The 10,466-nt window shown below is 44.9% G+C and overlaps 1 long non-coding RNA gene across 1 annotated transcript in view; it reads right to left on the bottom strand.

Moving 5' to 3' along the window:
• Window positions 1–5,449: 5,449 nt before the first annotated feature.
• Window positions 5,450–10,466, bottom strand: part of LOC117951394 — a 19,557-nt gene continuing 14,540 nt past the window's right edge. The window contains exon 4 of the long non-coding RNA XR_004658159.1: window positions 5,450–5,460. This is a non-coding gene — a long non-coding RNA (uncharacterized LOC117951394). The remainder of the gene's footprint in view (window positions 5,461–10,466) is intronic.

Genomic DNA, 10,466 nt, shown 5'->3' with positions numbered 1-10,466 from the left:
AACATATTTAAAGAGCACCAAGCTACTGAAATCTCTATTATGTTAGCACAGATAATGTAACAGTATATTAGTCATTTGAATTAGGTTAAACAGTGATTTGATAACGTTTTAATTTAAGGCCCACCCACAACTGGTCTGGCCCATCCAAAACTGGAATCCTGGCGCCGTGCCTGATATGATCGTCTTAGGTTTAACAACCTATGAAACTAATAATGAACAATATGAAACTAAAACAGAAGCTTAATTTAGAATGGCTTTGGGACAAAAGGCTATTCAGAGGTGGATAAACGCACTTTGGAGGTGGGTAAACGCCATTTCCGAATTTTAAGAGGTGCATAAATGGCGTTTACGTGCGTTTAGCCTCCACTACATCACTGATTGCCTGGCATGCACAGAATGGAATTGGCTGTAGTTATTGACGGGGCTATTTAGGGCTAACCCTAACCCCCAAAAGACTATTAAGGTGTTCCCTAACAACAAGCCCTGGCTCACTCTAGAGTTAAAGCAGAGGAAGTAGAGAAGAGAAAAAGATTAGTGCAGAAAAGATTAAAGGTAAGATTAATGACTTCCAAAAACAATGTTAGGAGCGTTTGACAGGGAGTCCAATATCACAGGATACAAGCCCAAGAAGCACTCAGAGAACAACCTTAACATGGCAAATCAATTAAATCATTTTGATGTAGATTTGACGGATATGATTTTAAAGCAGAACAGAATGAGGCCATCATAGCTGTAAGAGACATGCAGTGTGTGGGCACTGACATCTCTATGGATAGTGTATATTTTAGACGTGTGGGCTTGTGGACCTGATCTGCAGGACACTAAAGGTGTTTGCTGATCAGTTGGTGTTTGCTGTTCAGTTGGCACATCCCTTTCATAGGTTGTTCCAGCTGTCACTATATACCGGTGTTGTTCCTAGTTTATGAAAAACATCCCTAATAGTGCCTGTACCTAAAACTAGACCAAGGGAATTCAATGATCTGGGCCCTGTTGCCCTTAAAACAACTTTTCCATGAGGTTTCACCTCTTTTAGACCCAAATCAATATGTCTATCGTGCAGGGAGAGGTGTTGAGGATGCGCTGCTATCCTTGATTAACAGCACTCATGGGCACCTTGGGCTTGCTAAGGGCTTCCTAAGTGCAAGCTAAGTCAAGATTGTGTTCATTGACTTCAGCAGTGCTTTTAAGACAATCCAACCCCACATGTTGGTGAGAAAACTGATGCATGAGGGAGTAAATCCCCAACTGATTTAATGGATCTATGACTTCTTGAGGAACATAGTCAGCAAGTCAGATTTAATTCATGTCTATCAACCTGAAAAACTATACTTACAGGGGCACCACAAGGGTGCGTCCTGTTATATCCTATACAGTGTCCTCTTCAGCCCACACTTATTTTAAATATGCTGACGACACAGCACTAGTTGGTTTTTGACATTTCTTTCTGGGAGTGGATTTCAGATGGAATTACAGGATTTCACTCAGTGGTTTTCTGATTATTTTCTTGAAATCAATGTGAGGAAAACAAAAGAGATGGTCACAGATTTTAGCGATAATAGAATAATAGTTACCCCCTCTAAGATCAGTGGTGAATTACTAGAAAGGGGGTCTCAACCTATAATTACTTGGGAGTTGAAATCGACTCTAAACAAATTTTTAATGAATGCACACTTAACAAAGCTAAGAAAATGCACCTGCGGATGTTCTTCCTTAGGAAACTAAATCATTTTAGATTAGAAAGACACATTCTTGTAGTGTTTTATAAAAGTCTCCTCCAGAGTGTTCTGTCCTTTGGCCCTATCTGCGTGTTTGACATGCATGTTAAGGACCAAAAGAGACTGCAGCACATGATCAAGATGGCCAGTAAGATCATGTGACTTGACCAGGTGTCAGCAGCCCAGGTTTACAATGAGCTTATCATAAGACAAACCAAATCTTCCATGACCCCACTCACCCTCTTCATCATGACTGTATGAGGAGTAATAAGTTGACTGGTAGAATTTTACAACAGAGAATTAGAAAAGAAAGGTTCAATAAATCAATTGTGCTTACAGTGATGAGATTGTAAAATGACCAAGCACATCGAAAGCACTTTAATTCCACGTCTTGTTGACGTCTGATGTTGGTTATTATGGATGAGCGAGTACAGTATTATCTGTATCTGTATCTGTTTACCACATGAACTATCTGTATCTGTATCTGTACTTGGACTGGACGGGGCCTAACCCGGAAGTGGACAGAATTGAACCCGGAAGTGGGTCGGGTTGTCTTGAAATGGGCGGGGCTTTAACCAGTATGTCATTTAGGCATGCAATTGATATGAGTTTTTCAGAAATTGTTATATTTATTGCTAATTAGAAAACTATTTACATGACAGCATAGAGCTTCAGATCAATGGTGTTGTCATGGTAACAAACAATCTATATACAGAACAAGTTTAGCAACAATGAATACAACACATGCGGTTGCAATTATGAAGTAAAATGTAATGAAACAAGAGTTTTCATACTCAATATAACTTTCTTTTTTTTAACTTTTAATTTTTTTATGATCAATGTGATTTTAGTTTTTTTTTTTTTTATTTCCACACCAGGTATGTGTGAGTGTGTGTGCGTGAGTAAGAGAGAGACACAGAGAGAGAGAAAGAGAAGGGGGGGGGGCAGATGCTGTTTGATGCATTGACTTTAATAAAGCCAGCTGACGGTTAAAAAAATAAAAAATATCTCCAACGGCAGACGCAACGGGAGTCACATTTAAACCAAGCAGCATATCTGAAACCCCACGTTTACCAGAAATCTACTGGTTACTATGTACGTATGTAAGGTACTATAAACCGAAGTTAAAAACAAACCCGAAGCTGAAGAAACCCTAAACGTTAACGGAACAGACCCGCGGACCTGCTTGACTGAGAGAGAGAGAGAGAGAGAGAGAGAGAGAGAGAGAGAGAGAGAGAGAGAGAGAGAGAGAGAGAGAGAGAGAGAAAGAAAGAGAGAGAGAGAGAGAGAGCGCTGTTCTCCGTTTTCTGTGTGTGTTTGTGAATGAGCCGAGCGTGGTCAGCTGAGAGTTTTATTCAATCCGAGTACAGATAATGACTCGTATTACTCGTATAATACTTGTACTCGGCAAAAGTGCTATATCTGTTCCGAATACTCGTTTTAGCCGATTACTCGGCTCATCCCTATTGGTTATTGTCTGTATTTTCATTTTTTGTGTTGTCTGCAGTATTGGTGTTTTTTGGGAATATTTTGTGATAATGGCATGTATTGAATGACCACATGAATTTTCCCTTGTGGGATAACAAAGTTGATCTTGACCTTGACAAAACGTCATGATTAGATGTAGAATAGATCTGGATGTTAAACGGAGTGATAGTGTTCTTTTAAGTCATTGATGGGATTTACATTTTTTTTAAAGACTTGGGGCCTCATCCATGGGTTAACATTTACCCTTGTGTGCTCTGAAGTGGTAATGTTGACATATCACTTTACCCTGCACACATTGCTGCAGTGCAATAATGAAGCGTTTCAAGGTTTAAGCCAATGGATGTCATGCGGTCTAAATACTGCTGTAGAACTCGTTCCAATCCACTACAAATATGACTGCAAGACATGTTTCAGCTTTACAAAAACCCTTTGTAACAATTTCCAAACCACTCTTTTGTCAGGCTTGTAAGAACGTGCAAGGTTAGGTCTTATCAACACCGCAGGAAGCATTACCGTGTGACAAGGAAAGGTAAATACTACATTAACACATGAAAGTCGGATGAATGTAAGGGGTCTAAGACAAAAGCAAGAAATTATCAGTTGAGGGAGATAAATAGAACTGAAATTACTATTGTGAGATGTTTACACGAAAATAAATTGGTCTAAGGCAAGTCGTGCACTGACGTTTTAAAAGGAGTGATAATTCCCTTGTTTCACCTAAATTAAAAACAGAAGTCATCAGATTGCAGGGGAGACACTAGAGTTTTCACAAAGGAAAAATCCTGTTAGAATTCACATTATAATTCCTGTCTAATACTTATCAACATATTCCATAACAAACTCTGTGTGAGCACAGACTCATTCAACTCATCGAACAGCCAGCTTGCTAACCAACCCACTGGTCTAACATTCAACTAACCAGTTAATAAGCTTTGCATTTTTAATGTTGACACCACTTTTATGGAAACACTTTCTTCCTGTTTTATTGAATCTGGTTGTACATTTTCTTTTATCTACTGGCCTTCTGGCATAGGTCAGTTTCTATCTAGCCTATCCACTAGGGATGAGCGAGTACAGCATTATCTGTATCTGTATCTTTATCTGTTTACCACATGCATTATCTGTATCCGGATCCGTAGTTGGACTGGGCGGGGCCTAAACCGGAGGTGGTCAAATTTAAACCGGAAGTGGGTCGGGCTCTCTTGAAATGTGAGGGGCTTTAACCTGTGCGGGTTATTTAAGCATGCAATTGATATGAGTTGATCAAAAATTGTTATATTTGTTGCTGATTTGAAAACTATTTACATGACAGCATCAAGCTTCAGAACATTGGTGTTGTCTTGGTAACAAACAAACTATCTACAGAAGGTTTTGCAACGATGAATACAACACATGCCGTTGCAATTATGAAGTAAAATCTAATGAACAAGAGTTTTCATACTCAATATGACTTTCTTTTTTTAACTTTTTATTTTTATTATCAGTGTGATTATTTTTTTTTTGTGTTATTTTTTATTTTTTTATTTCCACACCAGGTATATGAGTGTGTGTGTGTGTGTGTGTGTGTGTGTGTGTGTGTGTGTGTGTGTGAGTAAGAGAGAGACACAGAGAGAGGGGGCGGAGGGCAGCTGACAGTAAAAAAGAAAAAATCTCTGATGGCAGAGACGCAACGGGAGTTGCATTTAAACCAAGCAGCATGTCTTAAACCCACAATCACCAGAAATCTACTGGTTACTATGTAAGTACTATAAACCAAAGTTAAAAACAAACCTGAAGCTGAAGAAACCCTAAACGTTAACGGAACAGATCCGCAGACACGATTGACCGCCTGCCTGACGGAGCGGGAGCGGGAGCGGGAGAGAGAGCGAGAGAGAGGCCGAGGGAGCGCATTTCTCCATGTTGTGTGTGTGTGTGTGAGATTGATCCGAGCGTGTTTGTAGGCGGGGGGGGGGCGCTGTGATTATCACAGAACGCTGCGCGGCCAGTTGAGGAGTTGTATTCAATCCGAGCACGGATATTGACTTATATTACTCGTAAAATACTTGTACTCGGCAAAAGTGCTTTATCCGTACCGGATACTCGTTTCAGCCGGATACTCGGATCACCCCTACTATCCACAAAGTTCCATTTCCGAGATTGCTCCGGTGCTGCCAGAAATTCCGCCGGATGACTCTCCTTTCAGCTGGATGTTTGGTAACTTTCGCTTTCTTTGTGTGTGTTTTTTTTGCTGTGGCTGGCATGCTTTTGGGATCTCAAGCTGGAGATGTTCCTGTTCAAGCCTGACAGAGCACTGACTAGCTATTGTGAGCTAGTGGCTAAGTTCCCGATGCATAATTGGGAAGCATATTTTTTGTTTCTGCTTATCAACATATTAAATTTGACCAATCTCTTCATAATTCACTAGCCCTGAGGGGAGTGGAATGTCCACTAAAGTTTGACTGTGCACTGAGATGGGTGGCTAAACAGTGGGGCCATACATTAGCAAGACAAAGTTGGGTAAATATAACTGGCAAAAGACACATAACATAGTAGTGAGAAGACAAAGTAAGCATATAAATATAGGCAATTAAATAGAAAAAATTAGAATAAAGAAAAACAGACCAAAAAAGACCATATCATATAAAAGCAATTCCAAAATAATGGGTTTTCAGGAGTGATGTGAAAGAGTCCACTGACACTGAGAGCCTTATCTCCACAGGCCTCTCCTCATTTTTTCTGAATGAATGAAAATAACTATTTAAAACAACATCAACTGTGAACTGATTGTGTGTGTGTGTGTGTGTGTGTGAGAGAGAGAGGGAGAGAGAGAGAGAGAGAGAGACTATGTTACTTAACTGCTGAAACTGTGCTCTTGTCTCTTTCAATAGAGCAAAGCGGTCAATGACTTTCTCATTGAAATCAGGCAGGTTGAGGACTAGTTCCCTCTCAATGGAAAGCATGGCCAGTGCATTCAGACTTTCCTTGCCCATTGAATTTTGCAGGAATGTCTTAACTTGTGTCAAAGTTGAGAAACACCTCCCAGCTTCAGCTGTTGTCATGGGAGTAGTTATGAGGATGTTCAACAGAGTCCCAGTCTCAGAGAATGTCTCCTGGAGCTCATGAGAACCTTGTACAGTGCCAGTGCACCACAACAGCCCTTGATTTCAGGATTCTCATAGCTCAGAGAGAGTTCTGTCTTGAGCTTTGCTTTTTTCAGCATGTGGTATGTGTTCACAGTGGCATTTAGAGAATCATCAGGAAATGAATGGCAGTAGCTTTCAAACATATCTGCTTGCAATAAGGTAGCACTCCCAAGGTGGCCAGTAAAAGAAAACCTTGCTTTGGTGTGATCGAGGATGGTGTTGCACACCTCTTCTCTCAAAGCTGTTCTAGGTCTTTTGGCTCCTGTTGGTTCTTGCAGCTGCTGTTGAGGAGTCCCTGAAGGCAAACAGACCAATTTGTTTGTTTGATGTACAGGTATATGCAATTTATCCACGTATAGTACAAATATTTAAGTTCCACATAAAATGGGAAATGATGTAAAGTCCGATTATCACAGAACGCTGCGCGGCCAGTTGAGGAGATGTATTGAATCCGGGCAATCCAATCAATATTGATTCATATTACTCGTATAATACTTGTACTCGGCAAAAGTGCTTTATCCGTACCGGATACCCGTTTCAGCCGGGTACTCGGATCAACCCTAGTATTGACCCTCGCACCCAGGGGCGGATTTAGTCGTTTTGAGGCCTAAGGAAAACACAGGCATGGGGCCCTCCACAACCCTTGTTCTCCCCCTTTTCAGACCTTTTATATCTGAGAAAGACGTACTTGTAACTTTTTCTAGTCTTTACTAGAGCAAAAACAAGGAAGAGATTTGAGGGACCCTGACCAAAGGAAGCCCGGGGCCCCCGCCTGGAGCCGGGTTTGCCATGGAGCCCGGTCAGGCACAGCCCAAAAAAGCTACTTGGCACCTCTCTCTCCATCTCATGGGCCCACCACCTGTGGGAGGAACCAGTGTGGTCGGGGGCGCTGCCACATGGGTGGTGGCGAAGGTCAGGGGCTTCGACGGACCAGACCCGGGCGGCAGATGCTGGCTCTGGGGACGTGGAATGTCACCTCTCTGTGGGGGAAGATGCCTGAACTTGTGCAGGAGGTGGAGCGCTACCAGTTAGATCTGGTGGGGCTTACCTTTACGCACAGTCTCGGTTCTGGAACCATACTCCTGGATAGGGGTTGGACTCTTTCCTACTCCGGAGTTGCCCAGGGTGTTGGGATACTCAAAGTCCCCGGGTGAGCGCCGCTGCGTTGGAGTTTACCCCGGTGGATGAGACCTCCCTACGCCTGCGGGTGATGGGGGGGAAAACTCTGACTGTTGTTTGTGCACACGCACCAAACAAGAGTTCCGAGTATTCAGCCTTCTTGGAGACCTTGAATGAAGTCCTGTATGGGGCTCCAGTAGGGGACTCCATAGTTCTGCTGGGGGACTTCAATGCACACATGCGTGATGATGGAGATACTTGGAGAGGCGTGATTGGGAGGAACGGCCTCCCTGATCTGAACCAGAGTGGTTGTCTGTTGTTGGACTTCTGTGCTAGTCATGGATTGTCCATAACAAACACCATGTTCGAACATAGGGATGCTCATAAGTGTACGTGGTACCAGAGCACCCTAGGCCAAAGGTCAATGATCGATTTTATAATTGTTTCATCTGATCTGAGGCCGTATGTTTTGGACACTCGGGTGAAGAGAGGGGCAGAGCTGTCAACTGATCTCCATCTGGTGGTGAGTTGGGTCCGGGGATGGGGGAGGACTCTGGACAGACCTGGTAAGCCCAAACGCATAGTGTGTGTAAATTGGGAACGTCTGGAGGAGGCCCCTGTCCGACGGACTTTCAATTCACACTTCCGGCGGAGCTTTTCGGGCATCCCTGTGGAGGTTGGGTGCATTGAACCTGAGTGGACAATGTTCAAAGTTTCCATTGCTGAAGCTGCGGCAGTGAGCTCTGGTCTTAGGGTCTTAGTGGCCTCAAGGGGCAGTAACCCACAAACACCCTGGTGGACGCCGGTGGTCAGGGAAGCCGTCCGACTGAAGAAGGAGTCTTTCCGGGATATGTTATCCCGGAGGACTCCGGAGGCAGTCGCAAGGTACCGACTGGCCCGAAAGGCTGCAGCCTCTGTTGTGACAGAGGCAAAGCAGCAGGTGTGGGAGAAGTTCGGAGAAGACATGGAGAAGGACTTTTGGTCGGCACCAAGGTGCTTCTGGAAAACCGTTCGCCACCTCAAGAGGGGGAAGCAGGGAATCATCCAAGCTGTTTACAGTAAGGATGGGACGTTGTTGAGCTCAACTGGGGAGGTAATAGAGCGGTGGAAGGAGCACTTTGAGGAACTCCTAAATCCACCTGACACGCCCTCTGTGGTAGAGGCAGAGCTGTAGGATGATGGGGGATTATTGTCAATTTCCCTGGTGGAAGGCGCTGAGCTAGTCAAACAACTCCACAGCGGCAAAGCCCCAGGGATTGATGAGATCTGTCCAGAAATGCTGAAAGCTCAGGGTGTGGAGGGGATGTCTTGGTTGACACGCCTCTTCAACATTGCGTGGAAGTTTGGAACAGTGCCTAGGAGTGGTAGACCGGGGTGGTGGTCCCCCTCTTTAAAAAGGGGGACCAGAGGGTGTGCGCCAATTACAGGGGTATCACACTTCCCTGGTAAAGTCTACTCCAAGGTGCTGGAAAGGAGGGTTCGGCCGATAGTCGAACCTCAGATTGAAGAGGAACAATGCGGATTCCGTCCTGGCCGTGGAACAACGGATCAGATCTTCACTCTCGCAAGGATCTTGGAGGGGGCCTGGGAGTATGCCCAACCAGTCTACATGTGTTTTGTGGATCTGGAGAAGGCGTATGACTGGGTCCCCCGGGAGAAATTGTGGGGGGTGCTGCGGGAGTATGGGTTGAGGGGGTCCCTTCTCAGGGCCATCCAATCTCTGTATGACCAAAGCGAGAGCTGTGTCTGGGCAGTAAGTCGGACTCGTTCCAGGTGAGGGTTGGCCTCGGCCAGGGCTGTGCTTTGTCACCAATCCTGTTTGTAATATCTTTGGACAGGATATCGAGGCATAGTCAGGGCGGGGAGGGGTTGCAGTTTGGTGGGCTCGGGATCTCATCGCTGCTTTTTGCAGATGATGTGGTCCTGATGGCGTCATCGGTCTGTGACCTTCAGCGCTCACTAGATCGGTTTGCAGCCGAGTGTGAATTGGCTGGGATGAGGATCAGCACCTTTAAATCTGAGGCCATGGTTCTCAGCAGGAAACCGATGGAGTGCTTTCTTCAGGTAGGTAACTAGTCCTTACCCCAAGTGAAGGAGTTTAAGTACCTTGGGGTCTTATTTGCGAGTCAGGGGACCATGGAGCGTGAGATTGGTTGGAGAATCGGAGCAGCGGGTGCGGTATTACATTCTGTTAATCGCACCGTTGTGCCGAAAAGGGAGCTGAGCCAAAAGGCAAAGCTCTCGATCTACCGAGCAATTTTCGTTACTACCCTCACCTATGGTCATGAATGCCGGGTCATGACCGAATGAACAAGATCCAGGGTAAAAGCGTCCAAAATGGGTTTCCTCAGGAGGGTGGCTGGCGTCTCCCTTAGAGATAGGGTGAGAAGCTCAGTCATCCGAGAGGAGCTCGGAGTAGAGCCGCTGCTCCTTCGTGTTGAAAGGAGCCAGTTGAGGTGGTTTGGGCATCTGGTAAGGATGCCTCCTGGGCGGCTCCCTAGGGAGGTGTTCCAGGCACATCCAGCTGGGAGGAGGCCTTGGGGAAGTCCCAGGACTCGGTGGAGAGAATATATCTCTAACCTGGCCTGGGAACGCCTTGGGATCCCCCAGTCGGAGCTGGTTGATGTGGCTCGGGAAAGGGAAGTTTGGGGTCCCTTACCGGAGCTGCTGCCCCCCGCGACCTGATACCGGATAAGCGGATGAAGATGGATTGATTTACTAGAGCAACCTGGGCTGACACTGCCGATGGGTAGCTCCTCTTTGTCAGTGTTAGCTGCTCTTTAGTAACGTTAATGTTAGTGTTGTCGGCAGCCGTCGTGAAAAAGGTTGTTACCTTTGGAAGTTTTGCTAAAAACTTTCTGCTTTCTTCACGCTTTTTCCTTTTTTCAGAACCACTTTGGTAGGTTCACTTCATTTTTCAACCGTCTGTAAGGCAAGGCAAGGTAAGGCAGCTTTATTTGTATAGCACATTTCAGCAACAGGGCAATTCAAAGTGCTTTACACAAAATCAGTTAAAAAATAA

Source organism: Etheostoma cragini, chromosome 10, assembly GCF_013103735.1.
Source record: "Etheostoma cragini isolate CJK2018 chromosome 10, CSU_Ecrag_1.0, whole genome shotgun sequence".
NCBI lineage: Eukaryota > Metazoa > Chordata > Actinopteri > Perciformes > Percidae > Etheostoma > Etheostoma cragini.
This window is presented reverse-complemented; position numbering and strand designations above follow the sequence as displayed.